This window comes from Fundulus heteroclitus, unplaced genomic scaffold, assembly GCF_011125445.2.
Source record: "Fundulus heteroclitus isolate FHET01 unplaced genomic scaffold, MU-UCD_Fhet_4.1 scaffold_114, whole genome shotgun sequence".
Lineage (NCBI taxonomy): Eukaryota > Metazoa > Chordata > Actinopteri > Cyprinodontiformes > Fundulidae > Fundulus > Fundulus heteroclitus.
This window is the reverse complement of record NW_023396527.1, coordinates 420,522-431,050: the sequence shown is the minus strand read 5'-3', so window position 1 is coordinate 431,050 and position 10,529 is coordinate 420,522. Positions and strand designations below refer to the sequence as shown.

Sequence of the window (10,529 nt, the reverse complement as noted above, 5' to 3'; positions counted from 1 at the left end):
CACACCACAGAACACAAAATATGAACACATTAAACACTCACAAAATCAATAACGTCCCAGACCGTGTGAGAGCACATCTTACCCATATAAATCCTCTCGCCGCTGTGGCGTTCCCCACCCCACGTACCCACTACGTCAGTAGGTGGCGGTGTTGCGCCTGGTTTCACATAATTTAACCTGAGCTCTTCTGCTCCGTTACATACACCCCCCTTAAATTATGCCAAATAGGGGCAACACAGATCGGAAACACCAAGAGCAAAACAAAAACATATGCTCAATAAGAAAGAGAGAGAGAGAGAGAGAGAAAGAAAATAAAAAAAATAAAAAATACTGTGTATCCCGAGCAGTGATGTACGAAAAAGTCAATATCAGAAATTCTACCATTAGAAGTGCGTAGGCACAGGGAGGTACCAAAACCTGTACATATCACAGACAACCAGAGATGCCTTTTACATCTCATTACATTGTACATGTCTTTGCTCTTTTTAGTGTATTACACACATCTTTAGATCACATTAAATGAAAGAAAATAAATTCAAGTGACTGGTAGTCACAGAAACCTCAGCAGTTAAATTACACACAGATTGACAGGTGCGTATCAGTATTCCCCACAAATATCTGGCCCAACATCTCACAAATCAACCTATTTGGACGTTTAATGGCTCTTCCACACCGTGAGAAAGCTGGAGGGGTCTGTGTAATGACTGGATGTGTGCACACTACTTCTTCTAACTCAACCTCATCTGGACTGAGAGAGTCACTCATAGCAATGGGCACATCCGTAGGGAAGTGACTCGTGTCATGCACTGGGTCTGAGACTGAGTTCTGTGCAGCAGTGTTGGGAGATGTGTGTGGCACAAGGTCTTCAGTGGTACAGTTTGGCAGCTCCCCTGACTTGCTTGTGTCCACAGCAACCACGAGTGAGGCGTTGCTGATGCCATCACTACTCGAAACACTCCCATTCTCCTCCTCAACCTGGTCTGGGGACTGCATGAGCCAATCCATAGTGCGTGATTGAGCAGCCTCCCGGCCATCCACAACACAACACCGGTCGCTCTGACATGACACTGCAGACTGTGGCTCACCAGAGACTGCCTGTGAGCCAGGCGGCTCAGGGAATGACAGGAAGTCTACAGGAAGCAACATGTTCCTGTGCACAACCTTCTCCTTTCCTGTAGCAGCATCTCGGATCCTGTACACGTGTATTTCAGGTTTGACAGACACCACATCAAAAGGGGTTGAATCCCACCGGTCTGCGACCTTTTTCTTGCCCTTTTCACCTCGATTGGCCAGCAGCACTCTGTCACCTACAGCCAGCGGCGACCCTTTGACCTTGCGGTTGTAGATTTTAGCATGACGATTCTGCTCATCATGGGCATGCTGTCGAGCAATCTGTGCAGCCTCAGAAAGATCCCTCCTCAGATGATCCACAAACTCATGGTGGCTGACAACACTGACATTCTCCAGGACATGATGGAACATAACATCAACCGGCAAGCGTGGGATGCGCCCAAACATCAAGTAAAATGGCGCGAAGCCCGTGGTCTCATGCACTGTGCAGTTGTAGCTGAAAGTTAACATCTGGAGCATTTGCGGCCATTTACACTTGTACTTCGGGGAAAGAGTCCTTATCATGCCACCAAGGGTTCTGTTAAATCTTTCTGTGATACCATTGCCCATGGGGTGGTACGGAGTCGTGTGAGATTTATGTACACCTGCCATTTCGAGAAGGTCTCTGATGAGCCTGCTCTCAAAATTAGCACCCTGGTCAGAGTGGATTCGCTTGGGGAATCCGTAAATGCAGAAGAACTTGTCCCACAAGCAGCGGGCAACTTGCTTTCCAGATTGGTTTCTACAGGGAAAAGCCAGTGCTAGTTTTGAGAAATGGTCTGTAACCACAAGAACATCAGTGGTCTTCTTGTCACCTGACTCTGCCGTCCAAAAATCAATGCAGACTAGCTCCATAGGAGCTGAGGTGCGGATATTCTCAAGAGGGGCACTGGCAGCTGGCTCAGGGGTTTTTCCCAGAATGCACCTCTGGCAGTGCTTCACATGTGCCACAACATCTTTTCCCATGCCGGTCCAGAAGAATCTCTCACTGGCCAGGGAGAGAGTTCTTGAACGGCCCTGGTGGCCGGCTGCATCATGAACACCGTGGAGGACTTGATGTTTCAGGGACTCAGGTATGACAACCTGAAAGATCTTTTTGTTCATGCGATGGTCCCTCTTGACTCTGTAGAGAATCCCATTACACACTTTTAATCTCTCCCAATGTTTCAAAAGCCGGAGCACACAGCTCGACTCAGCCGCCCTCTCATGTGCATTTGGTTTCCTATGTCGCTGAACATAGAAGAGTGCTCTGTTCACAGTAGCATCTTGTTGCTGCAGGTTGTGTAACAGACTGCGTGGAATAACAATGGACGGGTCTTCGTCAGGTAACTGCAACAAGGATGGATTTGCACCGGACAGATGGGAAATGCCACCAGCGCAGTGAGCATCCAGGATGGCTGACACCTCCTCAGCACCGATGGCGCCTCCAGGCTGCGCTGGATTGTGACCCTCACCTGTGGATTCAGCAGCATTCTGAACAGCCTGGCAGTTGGTTAGTCGGAAGGCGTCTTGCACTGTCCCAGTGACAACTCCATTGACTTCATCCAACAAGGACAGGTAGGGCTCTTTAATCAGACGATGACCTATGCTGGACTGGACGAAGGGTTCACGGCTCAGGGCGTCAGCGACGGTGTTCTTGGACCCTGGAACATATTTCAGATCAAAGTCATATGCCGCTAACTTTGCTACCCATCTTTGTTCACAGGCGTCCAACCTGGGCTTCGTCAGGATATAGGTCAACGGGTTGTTATCAGACCATGCAGTGAAATGTCTCCCTTTTAGCCAATGTGAGAACTTGTCACATATGGCCCACTTTAAGGCGAGGAATTCAAGCCTGTGAGCTGGATAGTTCAACTGGGATTTTGACAGTGTTCTGCTAGCGAAAGCAACTGGTCTAGCCACTTTCTCACCAGGCTGAATCTGCGATAGGACAGCTCCAATCCCGTCAAACGAAGCGTCCACAGCGAGAATGAAGGCCCTCTCGAAATCAGGATGAGCTAGGGTCGCGCTGTGAGACAGATAATTTTTTAGAGTGTCAAAGGCAGTCTGACACTCAGACGTCCAGTCATCTGCTGAGAGTTTCACTTGAGTAGAGCGCTTTCTGTCAGACATCCTCCTGTGCCGGGATTTCCCCACAGTCTTCTGTTCTGAGAGTAGCTTAAACAGGGGCCTGGCTTTAGTGGAGCAATCCTCAATGAAATGCTGATAATACAGCACCATCCCCAAGAATGAACGGATCTTCTTCTGTGAAGGAGTGACACCATCACTGTCCATGAGATCAGACACCTTCACTTGGGTAATAGCGTCAACTTTTCCAGGATCTGTCTGCACGCCCGATCCAGAAACGACGTGCCCGAGAAACTTCACGGATCTCCGCAAGAAGTGGCACTTTTTCGGCGCCAGCTTGAGGTTATGATTCTTCAAGCGAGAAAACACCATCTCCAAGCGCTGGAGTGCTATCTCTTCAGTGGGCCCAAAAACCATGAGATCGTCCAAATAGCACAAAAGACTGGTGAAATTCTCATCTCCAAAAATAGAAAGCATCATGCGCATGAATGTAGCTGGGCTGTTCGACAGACCCTGAGGCATCCGGTTGTATTCATGCAGGCCAAACGGTGATGAGAAGGCTGTGTATTTCTTGTGGTCTTCATGCAGAGGCACATTGTAAAAACCCGAGGTGAGGTCCATGGTGGAAAAGAGGACATTTCCCCCGAGCGCAGCAAGCGCATCGGCCTGATGTGGCAGCGGATGAGCATCCTTCACCGTCCTAGCATTGAGCCATCTGAAGTCTGTGCAGAGGCGCAGGTCGCCATTTTTCTTCCACACAAGGACGAGGGGTGAAGCGTACTCACTGGTTGATTTGCGAATGATCCCTCTTTCCTCCATCTCATTGAGCGCTGTTCTCAACTTCTCATAGTGGCTCGGTGCTACCCTGCGGTAAGGCAGCCGGAACGGCCTCTCATCCACCAGATGTATCTTGTGCACAAAATCAGACGCCTCTCCGCAATCCATCTTGTGTCGTGAGAAGATAGATTCATGTCTCTCGATGATCTGTAGAAGCTTATCCCTCCAGAGGTCCGAGACGGCGCACGAGTCCAAGTCCAGATCAGGCAGACCCAGCTTGTCCAACACACGTCTGACATCCTCTTTGGACCTCGGAGTCGCAGGATCTGTGATGGACTGAGAGTGACCTTGGATTTGGTCAGGTGGAGACAGATCCTCGACTGCAACACAGGGAAACACATCAGCGAGTTTAGTGTTCCTTTTCAGCGTGATGGGCTCATTTGTGGGGTTAATAACTCTTATGGGCAGACATCCATCACCCCACATAGGCGTAACAATCCGACCAACCAAGACATTTCTGGGTCTGCATCTTGCTTGAGTTGGTTCAACAACAACTGTGCTGCTGACTGACATAGGTGAAGAAGCAGGAAGCTTGCCCCACACCAAATGTTCACTTTGTGGTTGCAAAGTCACACAGTGTTGTAACTTCAGTGTGCCAACCTTGTCAGGCACAGAAGCACCTCTCCATCTCTGTGTGTTGGAAAGGAGGGAGAAAAAGTGGTGACAGTCATCATCAGTGGCGCTACTGGGCTCAGACATGAGTCGCCAATAGCTGTCAGTCTTTCTCATCATCTGAAGGATTTTCTTTATGGCGTTGCTTCCTAATATCAGATCATCAGTCTGTCCAGGCACCACAAACATTGGAATAATCATTTTGCAGTTGTAGACCTCAGCTTCCACATCATATGCAGCTGAAGGTGAGACCTGATGACCTGCACATCCAATGATAACAACATCACCTGCAGAATAACGTCTCAGACTTGGAACATGCTGCAGGAGGCGCTCTGCAGCTGATTCACTCAGCGTGCATCCTGTTGAGCCACTGTCGATCATTGCTTTCAATGAGACACCTGCTGCAGTGACAGTGGTGTAAAACAAGCTGTCTGACTTTTGTATTCTCTGTGTGCTTTGAAACAGAACAGTCTTACTTGGAGGCATGCTTGAACAAACTGACTCAAAGACTGACTCAAAGTCCTCAGTATCACTTGTGGTAGGGACACCAACAGGATCCACACCGTCCTCCCCTGGGTGCAGATCCATTAGTTTTCCAGCTGCGCAGATGGAGTGGACGATGACTGCACGGGACAGCGGCGTCTGGAATGATCAGGTGAGAAACATTTGAAGCACAGTTTCTTGTCTCGACAATGAGTGAGCGCTGAGTGGGTTGCGTTGCCACAGACAGCACACGGCAGGGCATTCAGACCCTCAATCCTAGGAGGTCTGGGTCTGGCCTGTCTGGGAGCATTAGTGTAGTTTGGAGCAGACTTCTCCAGCAGAACTTTCTCCAGCATGTTAACTACACGTTCAAGAGCAGCCAAATCAGATGACCTGGGTGTGGGAGAGTCTCTAGAGTCAGGCGGAGGTGCTGCAGTGTGAAGCATCTCGACTTTATTCACATGCACATTCTCACTGGGCATTCTACTCACAGTGGCAGCAGTAGCACCTCTCAAACCCCTCCCCGCGTGAAACTCATCCAGCACATCTTGAACCTCCACTGCAGTCCACTTGTCAATTGTTTTCGACCTGAAGGTCATGCGAGCTCCTTGGATGGGCAGTTCTTGATAAACATGCGCGTCACTTCAAGACTGGGGCAGTGCAGCTCCTTACCCTGTTCCTTGAGGCGGTCAGCAGCAACATCTGCAGCCTGGTTGAGCCTCAGCCAGTAGTCGTACGCATCCTCATTCTCTCTTGGCAGTGTGGTGTAAAAGTCTGCTAGGGGGAGAGGAGAGTAGGGCACAGCAGCAAAATGCTTACGGAGGAGAGCATAAATGGCATCTGGGTTTAGAGTCATATCAACACCACTGTTTCTCAAACTAAACTTCACAACATCTTTAGCTCGACCTCTGAGATGAATGAGTATTTCCTCAGCCTGCTGCTCTGGTCTAATGTTCGCCCTCTTTATGTAATCCTTCATCAGGTCCTCCCATCCATGAACATCCACAGCGTCTGTGACATCACCTATGAAGGTTGGGGGCTCCTTCAGCTTCCTGTGAGGCACCAGTTGGACTTGTGACAGGTCAAGGTTGTGTGCAGAACCGTAGGTGGTGGGAGCACTGTGCACAACTGGGGTGCTGGGTGTTGGCGTACTATGTGCTGGACTGAGGTGTGCGACTATGCTATCCGCCACCTGCTGGCCGACAAGTTTAATTATGTCACTCATCTGGCTGACTACATCAGGTGAAGGTGGAACAGGGTTTTGTGTAGGTGTAGCAGTAACCTGTGCGCTAGGGGTATGCACAATGTGATGGCTCTGATAGGGAACCCCGTCTCTACTGACTGAAGAGAGCTCGGCTGGAACCTGCCTACCTCCCGCCACATGAACACCACCCTCCTCAACAGGACTATCAAACTGCAACACCACACCTCTGCCTCTCCCTCTACCAACACTCGGAATAAAAGGTGTAGTAACATTCCCTTGTATGTAGCTCATTGTCAAACCACAAATGACAGTGACACATTAATCACAGCGAAAACAAAAAGCATATAATGACCCCAGGAAACTGGTTGAAGAGTAAAATGAACCAGTACACCGTCAGAAATACAGTCCACCTGAGAGCAAAACCCAGAAGCCGTCCAATGAAGTGGTCCCGGGCCGAAGTGAAGACGAAGCTCCAGATCAACAAGTCACGGCACCAATATGACAGGTTACTTCTCCTGATGACCACAGCTCCACTTTATTGAGGCTTCATATATATATATATAGATGTCAGACGATGACAGGTGGGTGTTACTGTTTTATTCTTTTCCTGCAACACAGCAGACGACACAGCAGCGGCGTGGGTAAACAGCAGTCTCGCGGGACAATTATGATCCATATAAATCCTCTCGCCGCTGTGGCGTTCAGTAAACAAAACAACAGAAAAATAACCAATTGTGGCCATACAAAACAGAAACAACACAAAATATATACTACAGTGATCGTATATTACCTGCAACACAGCAGACGACACAGCAGCGGCGTGGGTAAACAGCAGTCTCGCGGGACAATTATGATCTAACACGTGAGGCGAAAATAGCATAGAAGCTAAGTTAGCTTCAGCAACAAAGTTTCTAATTAACTAAATACAGGCTCAAAATTTATAGTGAGCGCTAACACAACACACAGAGCAATGCCACACCACAGAACACAAAATATGAACACATTAAACACTCACAAAATCAATAACGTCCCAGACCGTGTGAGAGCACATCTTACCCATATAAATCCTCTCGCCGCTGTGGCGTTCCCCACCCCACGTACCCACTACGTCAGTAGGTGGCGGTGTTGCGCCTGGTTTCACATAATTTAACCTGAGCTCTTCTGCTCCGTTACATATATACACACAGTGACACAGTGAGCCCTCGCTCAATCGGTGTTGGCATGTCGGTTTATAAGAATCTTTTTTCCCAGAAGTGAGAAGAGCGACAACAACCACCGATAACTATATTCTTCTCCCGATAAAAACACACCTGCACCGCGGGCTTTAGAAGAAAAAAACGCTACAGAGCGGAGTCAGGATGCAGCGGCTCAGTCAGAAAAGCAGTGAAATACACGCGAGTCACTATTTTTCCTACTGTACTTCGTATTTTTTTAATAATAAGTTTTCTTTTTCTCCCGTTCTAATCCAATGACTTGGGTCGCGGTGAGGCGGTACTGATCTCCGCAATCTGAAGCCTTCAGTTCGTATTGATGATTAAAATTATTATTTTACAGCACAGTAGTTATTTTTCAATAATAAATAAAAAACGTTTATACAGTACTTTTATTTGTTAAACAAATGCTTGGGCCTGTAAAAAGATTTTGTTCTTTGGTTTCAATGTACTATATTTCATTGTATAATAATTGTAAAATAAATAAATAAAGGTTACTACGTCACGGATTTCGCCTATCACGGGTTCTTTTTGGAACGTATATATATATGTACATATATATGTGTACATGTACAAATGTGTTTGTTTATATGGTAATAAAAAACTTATAAAAATGTGTGAGTGGCTGTGTTTTGAAACATACATACATCATGTCAGAATATTATATTACTTTTAACCTCACTAAGATTATTTAAACGCACTGGACCATTTGATATAATAGCTATAGTTTTAAAGTTTTAAGCAAAACAAATGTGAAAATTAGTTCAACATTAAACGAGTTATAGTTGATTAAAAATGATCCTGCACCTGGTTAGCACATTAGACTGAGCGGAGTTGTTGACCGCCCCAAGATGGCGCCCCTAAATCTCGTCAGCGCCTATAGGCGATAGCGGTCGATGCGGGGTCTACTCTTTATATGTCTATGCTTATATATGTGTGTATGGTAGCAGCCTACATGCTGCTCACTGACGCTGTTCATTGGTTAAGCTGACATGTGGTTCCTGCTTGATCCAAAACACACCTGCGGCTTTAGAGGACACCGTTGAGGAGTTTTGCAGGTATTTACAACATTTTATCGTTCTGTTACCTTCCTAATGAGAGGCGGCACTTGTCATACATTTCTAAAAATGAAAAAGAAAATGGTTGTGCACCGCTCCGTAGTGCCTGGTTTATTATATTAGCAATGCTAGTGCTGATAGATGGTGTTTTAGACAGATTCTTTTAACACATGTTTTAGTGCACATGCTGCCCTGTAATGTTTTATTCATTTAACCAGGATATATCTCCCAGCTCTAGCTTGAAATGTGTGTGGTTAGAATATGTGAAAAACCATTGTTAAGTTTTATAATGACTGAAATGTAAGCAGGCTATGTCATATGAAAGCTTTGAATTATAACCTAACTAGTTATATTATTTAATTTATTTTTAATTTAGTATTATTTTAGCTAGCTACAGAAAACTATAGTTTAAATAATAGTTAAAATAGTGTTGTCTCTGCCAAACAGTCATGGAGTCTAAATACCAGGCTGTCTTATTTTGTGTAGAGCCCAAATGAAGAGAAAAGGGAATATGTCCCAGTTGTTCTTAAAGAGGCAAAAACCAGGGCCAGACCAGGACCAGACAGAACCCTGCAGCAGTGACCAGCCTGGAGACACCAGGCCCAAGTGTATCACCAGCAGGTTACAGGCTGTGACAGAGAGTTATTAAGTAGTAAAATCCAATAAGCCCAATTCTAAAGGTTAGCATGATGCTTTTTGCTTTTTTTATTGTGTCTGTTTATGCATTTCACAATTACGTTCCAGAGAGAGATGAGGGTGATATGGATTCAGAGTCAGACTCTGGGGAGGAAGACAGTGAAGCAGAAGGAAATGGCACCGAACTCCCCCCACCCAGCACAACCTATTGCACACCAAAAGGACCAGTTGGTAGGCACACACTACCCATGTTATGCTACAGAAACTTAACTAATTACAACTTAACTTATGCCCAAAAATACTTAATATAATGACCTAATATTTATCCCAGACATCTCAAGAACTAAAGCGGAAGGTCCAGCTCAGCCATGTCTGTCAAAGTTCCCAAGAACTCAGCATGGAACAAGAACAAGGGCTTTGAACAGCTCTTGGTACAAAGACAATCCACGGCTTGAGTACTCTGTATCTCAAAATGCCAGTTACTGTTTTGCATGCAGGCATTTCTCCCTGCCTAGTTCTACAGAATCATCCTTCACATCTGAAGCAGGAGGCCTTAAATGAGGCTAGGAAACAGAAAGTTGAAGAAAATAAAAAATACATTAAAACAGTTGCTGAGGTGTTACTATTAACAGCAACTGAAAATATTGCACAAAGGGGTCACAGGGAGTCTGATGACTGACAATAAAGGCAATTTTTTAGCCATTTTGAATGAAATTGCAAAGCATAACCCCTTTGTGCAGAGAAGGTTAGATGCACATGGCAATGCAAAGTATACTAGCCACCAAATCCAAAATGAGGTTGTGCAGGGATTGGCTGAAATGGTTCAAAAAGAAATCACAGCTGAAGTTAAACAAAGCGAGGTGTTCAGTGTGTTGGCAGATGAGACTAGAGATTTACAACAGAAAGAACAAATATCTTTAGTAGTTTGTTACTATTGCAGTGGTGCCATACATGAAGGCTTCCTTCACTTTCAGTGGGCAGAAAGCTTGGATGCTGAGGGTGTGACCAAAATGATAGTGGGGTGTCTGGAGAAGCATGGTCTGGACTACAGAAACAAGCTTGTAGGACAGGGTTATGACGGTGCCTCTGTGATGAGTGGGAAGCATTCAGGTGTTGCTGCACGCATTAAAAACAATGCCAACTTTGCATTTTATCTACACTGTAACGCACACTGTTTGAATCTTGAAGACTTTTTTTCTCTTCTTCAGAATATTTATAAATTTGTAACTGGTTCTGCTGTTCACACCAAGTGGCTTGCTGTCCAAAAAGAGCTGTATCCACTAGAGAAGCCTAGGGAGCTCCAGAGACTAA

At 46.1% G+C, this 10,529-nt stretch overlaps 1 long non-coding RNA gene across 1 annotated transcript; it reads left to right on the top strand.

Annotated features, from left to right (window-relative positions):
• The first annotated feature begins 8,428 nt into the window (after positions 1–8,428).
• On the top strand, positions 8,429–10,123 carry LOC118558248. Its single transcript, XR_004928257.1, has 3 exons — positions 8,429–8,582; positions 9,327–9,449; positions 9,550–10,123. It is a non-coding gene; the product is annotated as an uncharacterized LOC118558248 (long non-coding RNA).
• Positions 10,124–10,529: the final 406 nt, after the last annotated feature.